At 47.8% G+C, this 17,425-nt stretch overlaps 1 non-coding gene across 1 annotated transcript; it reads right to left on the reverse strand.

The window, feature by feature from the left end:
- Positions 1 to 2,768: 2,768 nt before the first annotated feature.
- Positions 2,769 to 2,848, reverse strand: Trnal-uag. The gene has a single exon. It is a non-coding gene; the product is annotated as a tRNA-Leu (tRNA).
- Between the last annotated feature and the right edge of the window lie 14,577 nt (positions 2,849 to 17,425).

The following is a 17,425-nucleotide window of genomic DNA, read 5'->3' on the forward strand; positions in this document are numbered from 1 at the left end:
AAAGTATAGTCCGAGAGATTTTAATGGTCCTTGAATTTCAGCTCCGTACGTAACGAAGTTCCCTTCGTCAGGAAGAAGGACGCGCCCTGAAACGCGCCTTTCGGGAAGCCTGGGGGCGTTTCCCTCATTTTTCTCACTTAAGGGGAAAGTAATCGAAGGGATCATTTCTCTGGATGAGAAATTCAAAATTAATGAATTAAGTCCTGCCAAGGTCGGCCATTTTCCGGGGGGGCCGATTAATTCCTCGAGTCCTCGTTTCGAGGAGTCCGAAGCCGCGCTTCGTCCCGAACATCACCGTGAAAATTTACGCTCTTTTTCCTCATTTCCCGGGAATTTTAGGGGACGAGGTCGCGATGGGAGGAAGCCGTTATTCCACGATCCGGGATTCAATGCGCGACCCGTCGAATGGGACCCGCGAGAGAGGAAAGTGGAAATCCTGGAATGCGCGGCATTCGCGGGGGAAAGTTCGAGGGTGCTTTTCTCGCGATTACTGGGACCGAATCGAGGGTCGCGGGGGGTCGGTTCCATATGGGAGATGAGAAATTCATAATTAATAAATGAAAAGAGCCGGCGTGTCAACGACCGGCGCGCCGACCCCGGCCATTCCCGGTCACGCGAAATGGCGTGACCGTCGGCACGGAAAGGAAACTCCTCTCGGAAAATCGCTATCGATCCTCCCTCGATTTGTCGCCACCTGGGAAATTTGCGATTCCGCTGACCTTACTGAATTTATCATGCAAACGTCGAAGGCCGAGGGCCCATCGGGACGGAAATTTCCCGCGAGTTTAAAAGGACGCGTCCACTTAATGCATTCCTCTCTTTATCTCCAGGAAAAATTCATTTAACGAAAGCCACGCACGATTAAGTTGAGTATAAATTTCCCGGTTCTCCGGAATCCACAGGAAACCGAGTAGAAATTTTTAATCGCACTTGTCGGAAGGACCGACGGTGGAGGAACTTTCATTTTGGGGAGTGCCGCCTTTCCTGCGTGTAAAGGTGTTATGCCGGAGTAATTGAACTCCCTAAGTGCAATACACAAATCGGTAAGCCGTTCTCGGTGGGTATTAAGGTTACACGCGAACGATATTACGTGCGGTTTCCGTGGCGCATGTAAACACCGCCTGTTTGTTAATTAAACAGGTTAAAAGCTCCGGAGTGGTTGCGAGTAAAGGGCTTGCGAGTTTCTCAGTAATGACGGCGACCTTCCGCGGCTTTCCTTTGAAATATCCTAAAAGTCGAAAACCACGTGTGCACCTGTACGCCCAGTGCCCTTTGCATGGAAATAACGTGGCGGCACAATGGCGAAGGGTGTGTGCAAAATTATGTGACAGGTGCAAATCGGCGATGAGACGGGGCCGTACGAAAAATTCTGTGCTCGTGAGGAGTTATCGGAAAGTGAATTCGAATCGGGCGAAAATTCGACGCAATGCACCACTTTATACCGATGGTCGACGTGTTCCATTGATCTCCCCGACGCGGCATTGCCGACTGATATTTCGGGGGTGGAGAGGGTTTATCGAACACCTCCCTCCACCCAAACACGTCGAATACAATTTAAAAGGTCACCAACTAATTTATCCATTGAAAAATTAAAACATTTCGAACGCATCCATATTTCGGCTTGACGGCTTTTATACCTGTAAAATGTAACGTTTCCGCAAATATTTCACATGTCCTAACCCACGATGCAAATACTCATCGAAAAATTCGAAGGTTCATTATTTTCGGTAAATCAGCAATCCATAGGAAAGAAAATATCTAGGTGAGATATCGACAGGAATGCCGCTACATTTTTAGTGGACCTGGAATTTCATCGGCGCAGGAGTACTCGTTTGACAGTGCACTCAGAAATGCATCAGACATTGAGGAAGGCTCCGAAATATGGAGTTTCGAGTCCTGGAGAACGTCATTGGGCGAAACGGAAGAGAGATGGGACATCGTGCGAGTACGAGAGCCTACTCGAGCACTTAACCTGCAGTCCCTTGGCACCGTCGCGGATTTATTTTGAATTGTAAACCCACTTGAAGCCGCCAGCTTTTACCCCGAAATATAGCCCTCCTCTAACGGAGCGGAATTGCGGCCATGAATACGCAAAGATGGCGACGAATTTGCTCCCGAGAGGTACGTGCACTTGCAATTGTGACGCATGTAAATACGCCTTTCGGTTGGTCCCCTGCATAGTGCCCCGGAATTGCACGCACTCAAGACTTCGTTTAATCCCCGGAAAATGCATTACGAAAGTGCATCGAATGCCTCGCAAGAGACTCCAATATCTATTAACGATTATCCCGAAATCTATCATTCGGTCCAGAACACATTTTCTCTCAAACCAAATTGCAGATAACTAATACATCACCCTGACTAATTATCCCGACTCTCAATGCTGCATTTAAATTCATCTCCACGTTAAAGAAGAAATGCTAATGCGGCAGGTGAGCAGGAGGGAATTTCTGCAGCGGGTCGGTAGAGTGGATATTTAAATATTCAAGAAATAACGTCGCAGTTGCGATAACGGAGGGGTTATCCGAGTTCCTTAGGGCTTGTGATAAGAGGAGGGGAAAAAGGTACTCGGTGTAGCGAATTCGATGGAAATGAATTTCTAGCTCGTCTTCCGTTTTGTGATTCTAGCAGGAGTACAGAGGCGAGAAACTCTTTGTTACCCATTCGTTGATTAATCCTCCGCCGGACTGACGTATTTTCGGCGCGAGATCTGTGTTCTCGCTGATGTTGGGGATGTCGGGATTTCTGCTGACCGGGTGGAAAAAAGCTGACAGCGGTGGGATTCGAACCCACGTCCTTTCGGACTGGTGCCTAAAACCAGCGCCTTAGACCGCTCGGCCACGCTGCCTCGGTTGCTCGATTCTCCGAGAAATATTCAAGCTTATCCCTGATAAGTGAAATTCTGCCAACCGCATCCTACAACATTTAACAAGCGATACCCAACACACAAAGTACCCAGGAAAACAACCGACATCCTAAAGTCCACCCCCAAGCGTACCTGAAAAATTCCGAAAATTCTAAATCTAACTTCTCTTATCAATAATCAAATAAAAATGTGGAGGTTTTATCCTGCTCATAACCGGGTTGATATTACACGCGTGTTGCAATTAGGAGCCGTGATGCGGAGTGTCTCCGATTTTTCCGATTCGGCCGGACTTTTCCTCCAATCGACGCTACTTTTCCGGCAACAAAGCTCGCATTACGGAACGCGAGGTGCAGCCGAGCGGGGATTATTCCCGCATTTGGATTATGAAATCGAGTCCACTCGTGTACATTATTCGAGGACCGTGCCGGTTTCGATAGGGCGTAAAAGTCGCGGTGAATGCCGGCGCGATGACGAACGCGTCGCGCTTTCTACGCACAGTACGCACGGCCGTGCGACTCCACCCCGAGGACAATAAACCATAGATGAGCGCTCCATTCTTCGGCGCCCTTTGGAAAAGCTTTGCTCCCGTTTATGGACCGGGACCTCGGATTGTCCCGCGGGGTCGGAATTGCGCCCCTCCGCTTGTTTTGATTTTCGGGAATATGGGGACCCGGGGAAACCTGCACACGTGCGAGTTCCAACCCCAAATTCAAGGTTAATGCGAATCCAATATAACGAGGAGTGTATACCTTCTTGTGAGTTATTGCCCTGTGCACATATATATGTAGATGTATCCTCGACTCAATATGGGACATTAGGCCTCATTTGGGTAAAGCATGGCGTAATATTCTGCACCACGAGCCAGGACCAGCGTATGTCGATATTGCGACCCTCTGCCCCTCATATTTCGTGCATGTCACTTAGCGTACGAAATGGCTAATAGACGTCTGCATAAGTGACGATTTGGAAATTTTCATTACGCATCGATAACAGCTCCCGGGAAAAATGAGGAAAAACCTAGACCGACTCGTCGGCCGATAAACGTCGGGGGAAAAATTGTACAGTGGTGATTAGAGGGGGTGGAAATGATAATGACGTTACCGTTGCCCTTCTGATGAGAGATAAGAATTATTAGGGCAGATGTCATGCGATGTTTCCTTCAATTTCATAAATCGATGATGCGGAGGGAATACCTCAGTACCTCTGTGGAGTAGAGTTTGGCTGTTTGCAGCGAAGATCCAGGAGAGGAAGTCACAGGGTTTGCGAGGTGCATAACAATTAGCAGGGTCCCAAAGCGACGCATAATTAGATTACGGGCTTGGGTAAGGTCTCTGGGTCAATGTTGCAAAAGCTGCATTGAACGCATGCCAAAATCTCGGTGGCCTAGAAAACCACCGAGACAAATCATGCAGACGCCATCTTCCTTCCCCGAGAGGACCTCCACCCCTTCCGTGTCATCCACGAGTCCTTTCGCATCCTTGAGTAATTCTCGCAAATTGAATTCCAATGGCACCGAATTGCACCTCTCGAGTGTGCTAAATCCGTCTTATTTTCATTTCACGCGATCTACCTAATTACAAACATAGAGGAACCTTTAATCCGTTCCAGTATTCCCCTGTAAAGTGGGTCGAGTGGATTTAATGGCCCAAACGTACATGCACTCGTGTCTTGTATTTCCCTCAGACCTAGACTGCACTTCCGTGGACCGCACAAAATGTGCAATCAGTGCAGTCTAGCAATCGATTCCGCCTCCGAGAGTGCTTCAATGGAAAATCGTAGCCAGTTATACCGGCTACCACTTTTCCGAAAAGTTACATTCGAGGTATCGCGAACAGGGCCTTCTGTGGCGGTTCCCATCCTCGTGTCCGTAGCAATTCCATTGTAATCCCATTCTGATTAGCATGTACACATGTACAAACATCTCGAATTCGAGTGGCGCTACAATGACATGGCTGCGGGTACGGAAACGGAACTGCAATTGCGGTCCGTGCTTACCAACTCGAAATTTCAAAGTTCCGAACTTCCGGAAACTCCTGCTCGAACCTTTGTTTTTTTCCCCCTTTAATGTCGATCATTAATCTATACTTTTAATTCAGGTCTCGCTTTCCCATCTGTTTGTTCAATATCGTCGCGGGAGATATCCGCTTGTGAAAGCACGGTTAATAAAAAATATCAAGCTTCTGAATTTATTCCCGACTTTGTTCGATGCCCTGCCGGAATTTTCTTGTCGCCGATAACTGTTTATCGATGTCTTGATGAATTAGAAATTTCACGGGAATGTATCAAAGCCTCCGGCAGGTCTGCCCCCGTTGTTTGCGCCATTACGAAGATTGAACAACCCTGTCCTATGAACACATTTCTTCACCCACCCCTGGCTCATCCCCAACCCCCGATAGCGGGACTGCAGCTACGGGTATCTAACGAGGAGTGTAGGTGTGCTCGGTGTGCACTTATACGTAAGCAAATCGCAGGGGTGGAAACAGGGCGAATGAACTCCTGCAGTATCGACTGAGCAGGGTGAACCTGCAGGGTGAGTACACGAACCTGAACCTGCCAGGTTTCTGCACCCACCGGGAGCAAAAACCCTCCCAAAGGGGTGGTTTTTTTCTCTTCCCCCCCATAATCGTAACAGTTATTACCTACAAATTGTGCATAAAAAATCGGCGAGGGTGCGCCACGTGGGCTGGAAGAAAAACTCCCAAGCCGAAGAGAATGATTAGAGATTGTTAATCATTCAAAGGCTTACGATTAGTTCCTCCTTGTCTGCCATCGTATTACATTTTGCCTGGCAACTGATATTCCGATAATTCCCGGATTCCTCTTTCATGAGCAAGTACCAAGGTCTGAGAAAAGGGCGCGATTAAGAGCCGTAATTGACGCAACACCGTCAAAGAAATCCCGGAGCATCCCCCGGCGGGCCTCGAGAAACCCGTTAAAGCCTCGATTTAATCTCCCGGAATTAATTCCGCGAGCCTGAAAGGCCACGCGAAAAACCACCTCCGGTAAAATGGCCGTCCCGGAGACCTCCTCCAGGATGGTGCGCGAGAAGCCGCCCCGAAGGGAGGATTTTTATTTAAGCGCCGGGGCTCCTCCCTACAAATAATGCGCCGGATCCGACTCCCCGGCACCATCTCGCCTCCTAACATTACTCTCGCAATCCAATCAAAGAATCGCGAGGATGAAGAAGCTGCTGCCGGAGGTAGGTCGCGGGATCTTATTACGGATGAGTCGCCGTAAGGCGCATCCACCCCGGGTTCGAGGCGACCTTCCTTTTTCTCCCAGGAAATCGGATCCTGCAGAAGCGGTAGCAAAATACCGTCCGAACGCCCCCCGGACTCCGTAATGACTGTAAACGGCAGGGAAAAAAAAATCAAAGAAGCAAGACGGACGATTAGATCGAGAAAAAAGGATCGCTCGAAGTCGTGGGAGTAAAGCGGCGAGACTTGAAGTTTTGCAAAATTCGAATAACCTTTTCGACAAGATCGGTACGGGCAATATCGACGGTACCTCGTCTTTTTGCCTTTGAACCGACTAGATGTCGATGTCGCGCGTTTGTAGGAGGTTCTGTTTCGCAAATGCGCTCCGATTGCCGCCCGGTACAATTTGATTTCGAGATCGAATCGCGGCGGAATACGCGAGCTTTACGGTTCGATTCCTTGCGTTTCTCCTGTCATTCGAGGACTCGGGCAACGAGCCCGGTGCAATCTCGCCTGACATCCCTTAGAGGGAACCCAAGGCTGAAGAGTCAATCCTGCCCTGAAATACCTATCCTCGTAAGCCCTGCATACGCTGATAAGCTCGGGGCTTCTCAGAATATTCCCCGTACCGTGCCCGGGATCATTTGATTGCCCGAATCCGAGGTATCGGAGTAATACTGCTTCCTATTTATACCTCGTCAAAATCCCGGCACATTGAATCAATGAAAAGGTAGTATCAGAACCGAATCCACCTCTCTCCACGGGGCATAAAATTCACCTCGTCAGAATTTCGAGCTACGGTGCACTTTCCGTCTCACGTATTCCGCGGATAAGTCGTTAATACCAATTAATTACCCACTCACCGGATCGATGGGAAAAGTCGCTGATTGGCCCTTGAATTTTTCTGCTGTTTTAAAGAATGCCCTATTTATCGATATATATTATTCCAAGAAAATTATGAGACCACCTCGAAAACTCAGGTGGAATCGGAGAGGGATGGATGGATCGTCTCGTTTGATCCCTCGTTTTTGTTCCGCCACCCAAGGCGCCGAGTGGAGGCGCAGTATCTCCCAGCATCCCTCAGGACGAATGCGCAGTAAAACCATCGAGGAGACGAACCTTCTTCGCGAAAGCTATCCCCGTCCATCCCCGGCGCTCTCATAAGCTCCAGGGAGCTTGGAACCATCCAACAACCTATACAACGGATCAATTGACTACGTCGAGCCAAGGATATTGCAGTGGCGCCTCCGAGCACGACCACGGACCGACCATCCGTGATCGAATCCCTCGGATGTTTCAGCCGCCCCTCGGAAAATCGAGGACGAGAGGACGGAAGGGCGAATCGTTAGGTCTTGGAGTCTTTCCTGCGGAAAGGCGCACTTTCCCGGAAGGCGCAATACCGCGCGAGGTTTAACGAGGACCTGTAACGATCCTTGCTAACGCGTCCCCGCACTCGGGCCAAGTCCTTCGGAGAAGAGCTTAAAGTTCCGATTCCGTCGAGGAAGGCATCCCTTTGAGTATATCAGGGGGTGAATAAAATTGGCCCGAGTGGTCCTCGCCTCTTTGGCGCAGATGGGAACGGATGCTGCCCTGCTGGAATTTCCTGTACCACAATTCGCCTCCATTTATCCTTTTCAGGGATCGATTAATTTTTTTTTCTCTAAATATCGCGGTGCTTAACTCAACCGAATTACTTTGAACGTTGAAAAAACTTGCTGACTTATCAGGAGGATGGTTCCATTGATTAGGAATACTTGGACGTTCCTCCATGTTTAAGCAAGTCTCAAGGAACATGCATACGACGTTCGGTACCTATGCTTTAGATTCTATGTTTGACGTGGAGGAGGGTTCGCGAAGACAAATCTTAGGTCTTAGAATTGGAGTAATGTGGAGAGAGATTCGTACTTGTAGGGACGAATGGCAGGGTGGAGTGAATCGTTACTTCGGCGTCTTTCCTTGGAATCAACTAGCCGGAAATAGCGGAGGTAACAATGGGACTTCGCGGACGCGTTTAACGTGGAAAGTGACGAATAAAAAGGTGGAAATTCCCTTTGAGAAATTTTTCCCTCGAAGAGAGATTCCTCGCTCGGGAGAGAAGAGAGGGCACTCTTCGACATGGACGTCGCTTGCACCTCGGATGATTTAACGAGGTACCCGGGGGTAGGTACACGTAAACGCGTCCTCTTGCTTATTCAAGGAGCCTCGCAAAAAGTGACGAGCATCGGGGGGATCTCGCTCGCAAAAAGTGGCTGAAGGACCGATTCGATTAATCGCGCGAATAGTCGGTTCGAGACGACTCACTGGCCGTAAATTAGGGACGACTGATGTTTCGAGGGAAAAAGAATAGGAAAAAACATTAAAAAGCCATTTAGTATTTTTTTTTTTTAATATGTACAGGTATTGGAAATGTCGATCAGAGTATGAGGAAGCGAACGGTGCCGGAAATGTTAATTTGCTTTTATTTATTTAACAAGTTTCTTCGTATACGGAGGAGTTCGACGAATGATGGAGACGATTTTTCGATTTTTCTGGATCCGCTCTTTTCTTACTTACAGATCACGCTTTGCATGAATTCATATTGATGAGGATCACGGAATTGCCGAGCTCGGTTATATCTTCCCTTTATCAATGAATGCAAATGTTTGAGCGGAGACCCTGGAATTGAATACAATGCCGTATACGGTTGCTTTTATATGATAATTCGCTTCTTTATTGCGAGCTTTATACCGGCGAACATTACTGCAGATATATGCCGTTCATTAATCAATGAAACGATAACCATCTCCCGGGCATTGAAAATAGAATGGTACGTCTACATTATTTAATTATCATTCAACGTTCACGTCAGCGTACGATGATCGATCCGCCGGGTCTTTTTTCCGAGTTACCGTGCACAGCGCTGAAATATTATTCCAAAAGATATAAAATCTCAATTTCCTCGGAATTCCATTTCTCTCGTTCTCGTAGTTATTCCTTGCCTTCCGCAGCCGTGGAGGGAAAAGAGAAGCACTGGATGCTCCGTCAAATTTAGAACGCCGAAGGGATTGAACGGGTCGTTAGGCTCCTTATTCAATTCCGAAGAGAAATGTATGAACTGGTGATTTCTCAGATTATTTGCTCCTTCGTTTCCGAAAATTACTCGTGCCGACCTTAATATGAACTTCAAACAGTGGAATGCCGTGAAATTACATTTATCGTTCTGAACTCTTATATAACAAGATACTCTATATCGCAGCTAACAATACCTAACCATCGCGGAGCTCCGTTTATAAATTCTAGGTAATGAAAGGATTTTTCGACGGTCCAAAAAAAAATAAAAAAAATTACGAACCATGATTACGCGTCACAACACTTACACCAATCATCTTTGCAGACTTCCAGGTTCCGGTTTTAGAAAAAAAGAATCCACGCTTCGTCGACTTGAGTCCAGTCGGCAGATGAGTCAGGCAGAATTAGGTACATAGACGATTACCCGAAAATTCGGGAGAAAATTCTTTGTGGGCCACGAGAATCCGAAATGCGGCCAGAATAATAAGCCGCAATTTATCATCCTTCCGCAAGCGATTTATGCTCGTTCGCAGCCGAATTCGGCGACGGTCAGGAGATCGATTCACGTAACGCAGAAACCCACCCCTCGCAAATCTCGTAGAAACATTTCTCAGCCCGGTTCCGTAATTAAATTCCGAAATAATGACTTCAAAGGGCCAAGCCCGCTAATAAGGAAAGTCATCAGGGTTAAGAATTAATAACCCTTCATTTGACGGGCTGACAGGGGGTCATCTGAGCCGGCTCGCAAAAAGGTGGCGGCCTTCTTCAAGGGTTTCCTTCCGAGTACGTCCACCGAGTCAAGTGTCGGCAAGCCACGTGGCGACGTCCAGGTCGGAATCGCAATCGATAGTCGTAGCCGTAGTGTGCGTACTACCGCCACTTTTGCTGCATATTTAATAATATCAATACCAGTCGGCCGGGGGGCGGAGCAGGGGGTGGCGGCGAAACTGCGAGGGGTGCACACGCAAGGGTGGCTTCGGCGCCGAGGGATCCGTAGGTTGTTACGAAGGGTCCGTTTTACTGCCTTCGGAAAATGCGAACAGAGTTCGCCCCCGACGTGCACGACATACGCGGGGGATGGACGTTTCGCACACCCTAGGTGCTCTCGACTGCATGTGCCATGTCCCACCTATGTGCACCTCTCGATGCGCGGCCGGGCCCGATGCATCCGGGGGTGCATCTTTTCCCTCGGCCCGCGGAACCACCGGGGCATAGGAAATGCTTTATGCTTCCTGAATACCCCGCTGCTGGTCCTTTAATGGTGCCGGATTTCCGAAGGAGTTCCGGAATTAGGAGCAAACTCACGAGAGTTTCGTTCCAGATTACAGGCTGGCCGCGACCGCGGACCTCGGTACATGGGTCACCCCAAATGTCTTGCTCCAAGGAGTTACTCGGCGGTTCGACCTCTTTCTTGATCCCTTACTAAGGACTTGGGAGTACTCCGGGTACATTTCAAGGTTATGGGGAAGTTTAATTACCTTGTACCGAGAGACTCGGTACATCTTCTAGGGCGCACGAACGAGTGATCCTGGACTCCGCCGAACGTCGCAGTCACTCGGTCCGTTTCTCTTGGACGTGGAATCGGGTATTTGTATTCTTTATGCATGGAGGTACCAAGAGTTCGTATGTCACGAAAATTGGACACGCAAGTAGCGAGCGAGACAAAAAAGCCTCGAATTTTTTTTCCTTTATTTTTTTAACGAAGGTAATCAATGAACTTAGGGATTATATCCATGTAATTTGGTAGGTTTGGGCATTCAGCCGTCACTCTTAGCACCGCGATGTCTCCTCATGGAATAGCTATGTCGTGTTAAGGGATCCAAATCCCTCACCCGTATTCCAAGATGTGTCTCGCAGTTGATGTTGGAACGTATTGTTGCCCGCAAATTCGGCAAACTCCGTCGACTGCCTCCCGGAAACGGAATCTCCTTGGGAGAATTCACCGGAGTAATGGAAACTCCATCAACGTATCCAAGTAGGATGACACTTTCCGAAATCGTCATTAGAGTCTACCGCGAACCAGAAGGTGACTTCCGACTGACCAAGGATGTCATTGTACTCCCAGGATGCAAGAAGCGGGAATCTCAATTTGGCACAGAAGGGACCACAAGGGATGCCTGTTTTTTAACCCTCGCCACATCTACCCCATTCTCTCGTATGAAATTGTAGACATTTTGGGCGGGTGGGTGAAGGTAAAACGGATTATCCGGCGAAGTTGGCCAGTCGAAAAGAGCCGATAATCGCCGGTTAAAGGAACGGGGGAGAGAAACGTGGGGACACTTAGCGGGGCGGCGAAACAAAGAAAAGTAAGGAGTTAAAGGGCTCGGCATGAGACGAGGTCGGTGCAGTGAAGGGAATTAATGACCAATCGCCATTATTCCCTCTAAGGTGGAGTTTCACGTGATTCGCGAGGTCGGAAAGTACGTGAAATTTTCCTTAAATTTTTTTCTTCTCCCTCAAGATCGACTCCCACGCCGTTATTTCCTTTTTCTCTCCGTGCCACCGTCGACGCCCGAAAGCCCTGCGAAAATGGCCGACACAAAAGGTTTAAGCGACAAACTGGAGCATGAACGCGCACACGCAAAGTGCGCCTCGTGAAAGTGCGCGAAAGCACGCGTGCCGTAAGCTCGCTCACGCGATTCGTCCATTCCTCATACTTCTCCTCGTTATAAAGTGCCACTCCGCGTCGAACTCATTTGCATCCCGTTCGAGAGAATCGAGGCAGGGCTCGACTCGTAAAACGTATCGGAGCGACCGAGAGGCGGACTCGGGAATAAATTCGAAAATCAGCCGCGCTTCCTTTTAACATCGGCGGAAAACGAAGCGTCATTATTAACAACATATAATTTCCCGGCATTAATCGGAAAAGCACGTTCCCAGAAACCGCGGGGCGGGTTTAACGAGGTGCCCAAACGGCGGATTTCAGTCGGCTCGTTTGTGCCTCCCCCTTATTTCCGGGGGGCGAAAATGAGGGGGTTTAATATATTTTTAATTAATCCACGGGACGTGTTGAAACTTCCACGGCGGTAAATAAAGCCTCGACGTTAATGTCTCCGCTGTTCAACTTTTAACGACCACTTTGTGGTCGTTCCGGTTCTAAATGCCGATTTTAGAACCGTCGAGGGTTAATACAGGGCTACAGATTTTCCGGAAGGGTTGACTATTTTCCTGGATGCTGAACCGCGGTAGAGTGGTATAAATTAAATTCTGACACCTCCTCATCGGAGGTCCCCTCGTCGCTGTCGGCTCTTCAAAGGTAGCTGCACCAGTTGGCCCCGAATGCACTTTTACCTTCCGGGAGGTAACGCCTTCATCTGCACGTTTCACCTGCGCGTCCACCTGTTCATCCGCGGAAGGTGAAGCGCTAAGAGAAATAAGTCTCCGGCTTTAGGAAATTAACTGCAGTACTGATTTCTCCGGGAACAGCGAAGATCACTAGAGGCCCCCCGTTACGACACCGCAGTGCGCTTAATTAATGCAAGCTCGTTACTTTGGTAACGAGAGGCCGGGCTTTCGTCCGAACGCTTTGAATTTCATTTTCCGGCGAGCGCTGCGCTCAGGGAGTGTGCGTTTCCCTGTCACCAGGTCGAGGGTGAAACACTCTTCTTCGTAATTACAGGGTGCAGCTCGCCTTGGCAACGCCACCTTTACCTTTTCCTTTATTCTCCCCGAAAATGAACCACGGGTTACCCTCCCTCCATAGGGTATGCGCAAAGTATTTCGAAAGTCTGCTTCCTTGTTTCTCCATCCCCCTCTCGCTCCCACTAACCGAGGTGTATGAAATGCACCCCGCAAAGACGTGGTTTGGAAAATATATTTCCCCACCTTCGCCTGCCGAGATTTCGGGAGTGCGCCTTGCAAATATGGCGAGGGAGTTTCACCGTAACTCGGGAAATCTGCCATTTTTCTCGGTTCAACCTAAAAATACGTCTTCGTCAGGAATTGTTCTTTTTGGACGGCCAGAGGGAAATTAATAATCGCCTCGTCTTGGAAAATATTCCTACCTCCGTTAAACCGTCAGAGAATTATCCCTCGCGACACGAAGAGGTTAATGGGGACGCGAAAGCTCTCCTCGGTCTTTTTCCGATTTCCACCAGCCGTGAACCGTCAACCTCGAAAGGCACACCGTTAAGACGCGGTATGAGCAGAATTGCAAGTGCGAGGAAAGCACGTGCACAGATATGCCCTTACACCGAGTCATGCAACCGCAATCCAGCGTCGAGGGCAGCGCGACGCGCCTCTCCTCGGAGCCGCGATTTGCGGTTGTAATTTCTCAAATTCGTACCTCGAGGAGCTCCTCGCCGGTATTTCGCGCTTCGGTTGAGCTGAGAATTTTTCCCTTCAGCCTACCAGCGAGAAAATCCCCGCAGGGTGCTCGGGAATTATTTCCACCGGGCGTATCAAAACCGCCTCTTCGGGCTAGACTGCCGTAATTTAGATAAAGCAAGCTGAAAAACCGAGGGGAATTATTAATAGTACTTTGCGTCCACGTTATTGCGATGGATTTCCCGAGAAGAATTATCCTCTAGGAAAGACTAGTGCTCTTGAAGATTAGAGAATGAAAAAATAAACTATGCGTTCTGTATGTGCGTAGGCGGTGGATTTCGCAGAAGGAACGAGGGAATTCCCGGGGCCGAATGCCGTAGGCACTTTTCTCCTTTTTCCCAATTTTCGGGGATTTTCTAAACGACCCGGGCCAGCTTCGTTTATCTTTGGCCTCTCATTGTCGAAACGAGGGCATCTCCGATTAAGCGCACGATCATCCCAAGGGAAGCATTATCCTAAATGCACTCTTGCGCCGTTAAACCGCCCGCTGCGAAATGTCCCGAGACTTCGATGCACGCGAGGTAACGAGCGAAGTCTAAGGCGCGTTTTAGCATACCGTGGAAACGGGAAAAACGTAGCGGCCCGTAAGGGAGAAAGAGCGCGATAAAAATTTCTTTACCGGCGATAAGCGTAGCGTAAAGCAAACGTTAGAGTCGCGCCCGGGGCCGCGGTAAAAGAACGGTTTTGCGCCCGTTGGAAGCACTTCTACCGTTTCCGTTTCGCCTTGATCTTCTTACTTTTGCACCCCGCGAGTTGATAATTACACCTTGAATCCGGCAGCAACGCGATTCCAACCCCAACTTACATAGAAATCTTGTCTCCATCCGCGTTTCGCGTTTCCTCCGACCGGCTTCCTCTTTTCCTTTCCTTCGATCAATTTTAAAATCGCCTTTCCGGGGCTCTTCGTACCTCCTGTTTGTTCCTTGCGTTCGTTTGCTTTAATTTATCAACCACCTCCGAGGGTGCGATATTCCATTTCCAGCTTGTACTTCTGGGGGGAGGGCGAAGTTAGGGCAAACTTTCCAACTTACGAATGCACCGCCACTAATCTTCCAGGGAATTGCTAATTTCTCGCTTCGGAGTGCACGCACGCTGACGGAAAATACAATCAAAGTCCGTTTCCGGTGCGACACCTCCTTCCCACATGGCGCTGTAAATTTCCCTCACTCTGCCAAGAGCGGAAATATATTTAACTTTTGCCTAAACCAAAGGGCAAGATTCGTTGAGGTAAAATGGTCTTACTAGAAAGAATTGTCGCGAGGGTGCAGCGTGCAGCTCTCTTTGACATGTTAATTCTCTTACTAGACCTGTTGCACGAAGTACCTATTTGCATTGGATAAAATAAGTCGGAAAGCTAAAAGGTACTTTCATCCGCAGGACTCTTGTATTTTCGATAATTAAATTTCAATTGAAAAATGAAGTTTACAAGAGCTCGCCAACGATTCGATATACATGTATACCTGTGAGGGATTGTTACATTCCACTGTTCTTTGACGAACAGAAATTGCCGTGTGCCGAAGTGTCACTTAAAACTCTTCATCATCAGGGAAGTCGTCGCGGAATTCAATTACGAGCTGTACTTAATTAATTAATTTCGGACGACGTTCCGATCCGAAAAACGGAGCGAACTGTCCGAAAGAATTCGATAGAAAATAAATTTTCTTCCTATTTTTTTATAATTCTAATGTCGGAAAATGGTGTCTCTTTAATGCATACTTATGACGTCACATAAATAGAAGCACTTTCAAATTCGATATTCGAATTAATCAGGATATGAAAATTAAATACAATCATTTAAACGAATGAGAAATATTGAAAATACTTGCGGATCGCATTTTCTCATTTACTGTATATCATTTAAAGTAGGTACTTGTACAATTCGATTTGTTAATTCGGCCCACCGCATACGCTAACACTTTACACTCCTACTCGTAGTATTTCAATTATGCAATCAGTGCCCTGATCGGTCCATCGCGAATTCCAGGACAGTAATTTCGACAAAGCAGAATTAGTTAACTGTAAGTTGATTTAAGCTCCGAGTGTACCATTCTGTACACCATTACATTCGTTAAATAATTACACCGTATGCGCAATATCCAGGGCGACAGATGTTACACTAATTACATCGGTATTGTTAGGGAGGAAAGAATTAACCATCCCATCAATCAAGGACTGTGCTTGACCGTGATAACATCCAACAGCAAAAGATAAATATACATATTTATAATTAACATTGTTTGTTAAAAAATAACCAATCTCTGGAATATACGTTTATTGACGACCGATCAATTATTTCCAAGCTTTGTTCTCGGCATCGGCATCTGTCTTGCGTTTCGATGTCCACATCAAATTAGTAGATTTTATCGAGCCGGATAAATCCCGTCAATTAGTGATAACGATTCCATTCAATTAAACGCAGGATGATATCGTTGCATTATTAATGAGTGGGGCTTCGATTCGGGGAATTCGATTCCGAAAAGAAACCGTAACAGGTTCCTCCTCGGATGCAAGGATCTCGATTCGTTACGAAAACGATCGATCGATTACAGAAAAAACAAATCCAGAAGCCTAGATCGCCGAAAAAGATCAAGTTCTATAGTGTTTGTTTCCCGACAAAAAAAAGAAAAAAAAAGTTGATCATTCAATTACGCGTAAAGAATTCTGTATAAATTAAATCCTCTTTATTGAAATAAACAGCCAGTCAATGGAAGTAAATCGATCTAAGAAAATGATGAGTGAGCTCTTTTCATCAAGGTGTAATCTACAGGATACGTTAATTTCAATTAATCGTAAAATAATGTAAGGCTCCTTTCTTCGTCCGTCTTGATAATCGGAGTTCCACGGTTACTGCGACTTGGCAAGTGCTCGGGGCCACTTATCGTCCATCTCTGCGACCCGTAACAAATTTCATCCCCAAGGGGAGGCTCGGCGATTTCTTACTTACAAAACTGGCAGTGTTTCCATCGGAAAGTTCGCAGCATCTTCTTGTGGGGGGCGAGACGAAAGTTCCCAGATAGGCAGCCGCCGGTCCTCGGTAACTTCCCGTCAAATTAAAAACTCCCCGAACTCGCGGATAAAACTCACTTTATACCCTTAACATGCGAGCGGTGTTATCAATCACGGCACATGCGCCGCGCGTCGCAGGAGACTGCGACAAAAATATCTGAAAAATTCCAAATCACTGTCAGAAAAAAAAAAAACAAAAAACAGAAAGACCGTCCGTTGTCTCTTACGGATTATTCCTTGGCACTGGAAATCTCCCGAAGGGTCCCCGGGTCTAGGGATAATCGCGTTCGATTTTTCCGTCTCGGTCGATTGATATTATCTTTTTCTATCGATCCGCTTAGTGGCGAGGACTGTCTCGTTGGATCTTGCGGCTCGATTGTGGTGTCCGAAAAGCGAGGACAGGGCAAACGCGTCCGAGACACGCGCACGTCGCGACGGTACTGGGGTTCTCTGCTGCAACCCCTCTGGACGCCCGCTCGACTGCGGCCCCTCTGCCGGGGTGAACCCACCCCCGTGGCCGCCGGTGGGGCACTACTACGTAACGGAGCAGGCTTCGATGAATGAATGGTTCATACCGATCTGGAAGGACAAAGCGCCCTTTTGAGCCCTTCTGTTTCACTCGCCGACGCTTGTCCGCGCGTATCCGGAAAATCGGCGGTTTCATTGTTTGGAAGGAACGCTTCTCAGCAAATATCTTGATTCTCGTCCGCCAAGGATGATTTCTAGGGACACGAATGTGTAGTTAGCACGATTATTGGGGTGAAATCGGATAGAATGACGGTTTTTGTTATTAAAAAGAATATACTGGACGTGGGGTCGAAGGTGGAATAATTAATGCTTCTAATATCGTGATCGAGGTAGAAGCTGGCTGGGTTTTCAAATTTTCAGGATTTATTTAGAACTTCATATGGTACCGTTACCTCGTGTTGGGAATATCGTGTAATATCGATCGCGTATCGCTTGGGATTCATTATAAGGATTT

The sequence above is a fragment of the Orussus abietinus genome, unplaced genomic scaffold (assembly GCF_000612105.2).
Source record: "Orussus abietinus isolate OABI.00-Male unplaced genomic scaffold, Oabi_2.0 scaffold10, whole genome shotgun sequence".
Classification (NCBI taxonomy): domain Eukaryota; kingdom Metazoa; phylum Arthropoda; class Insecta; order Hymenoptera; family Orussidae; genus Orussus; species Orussus abietinus.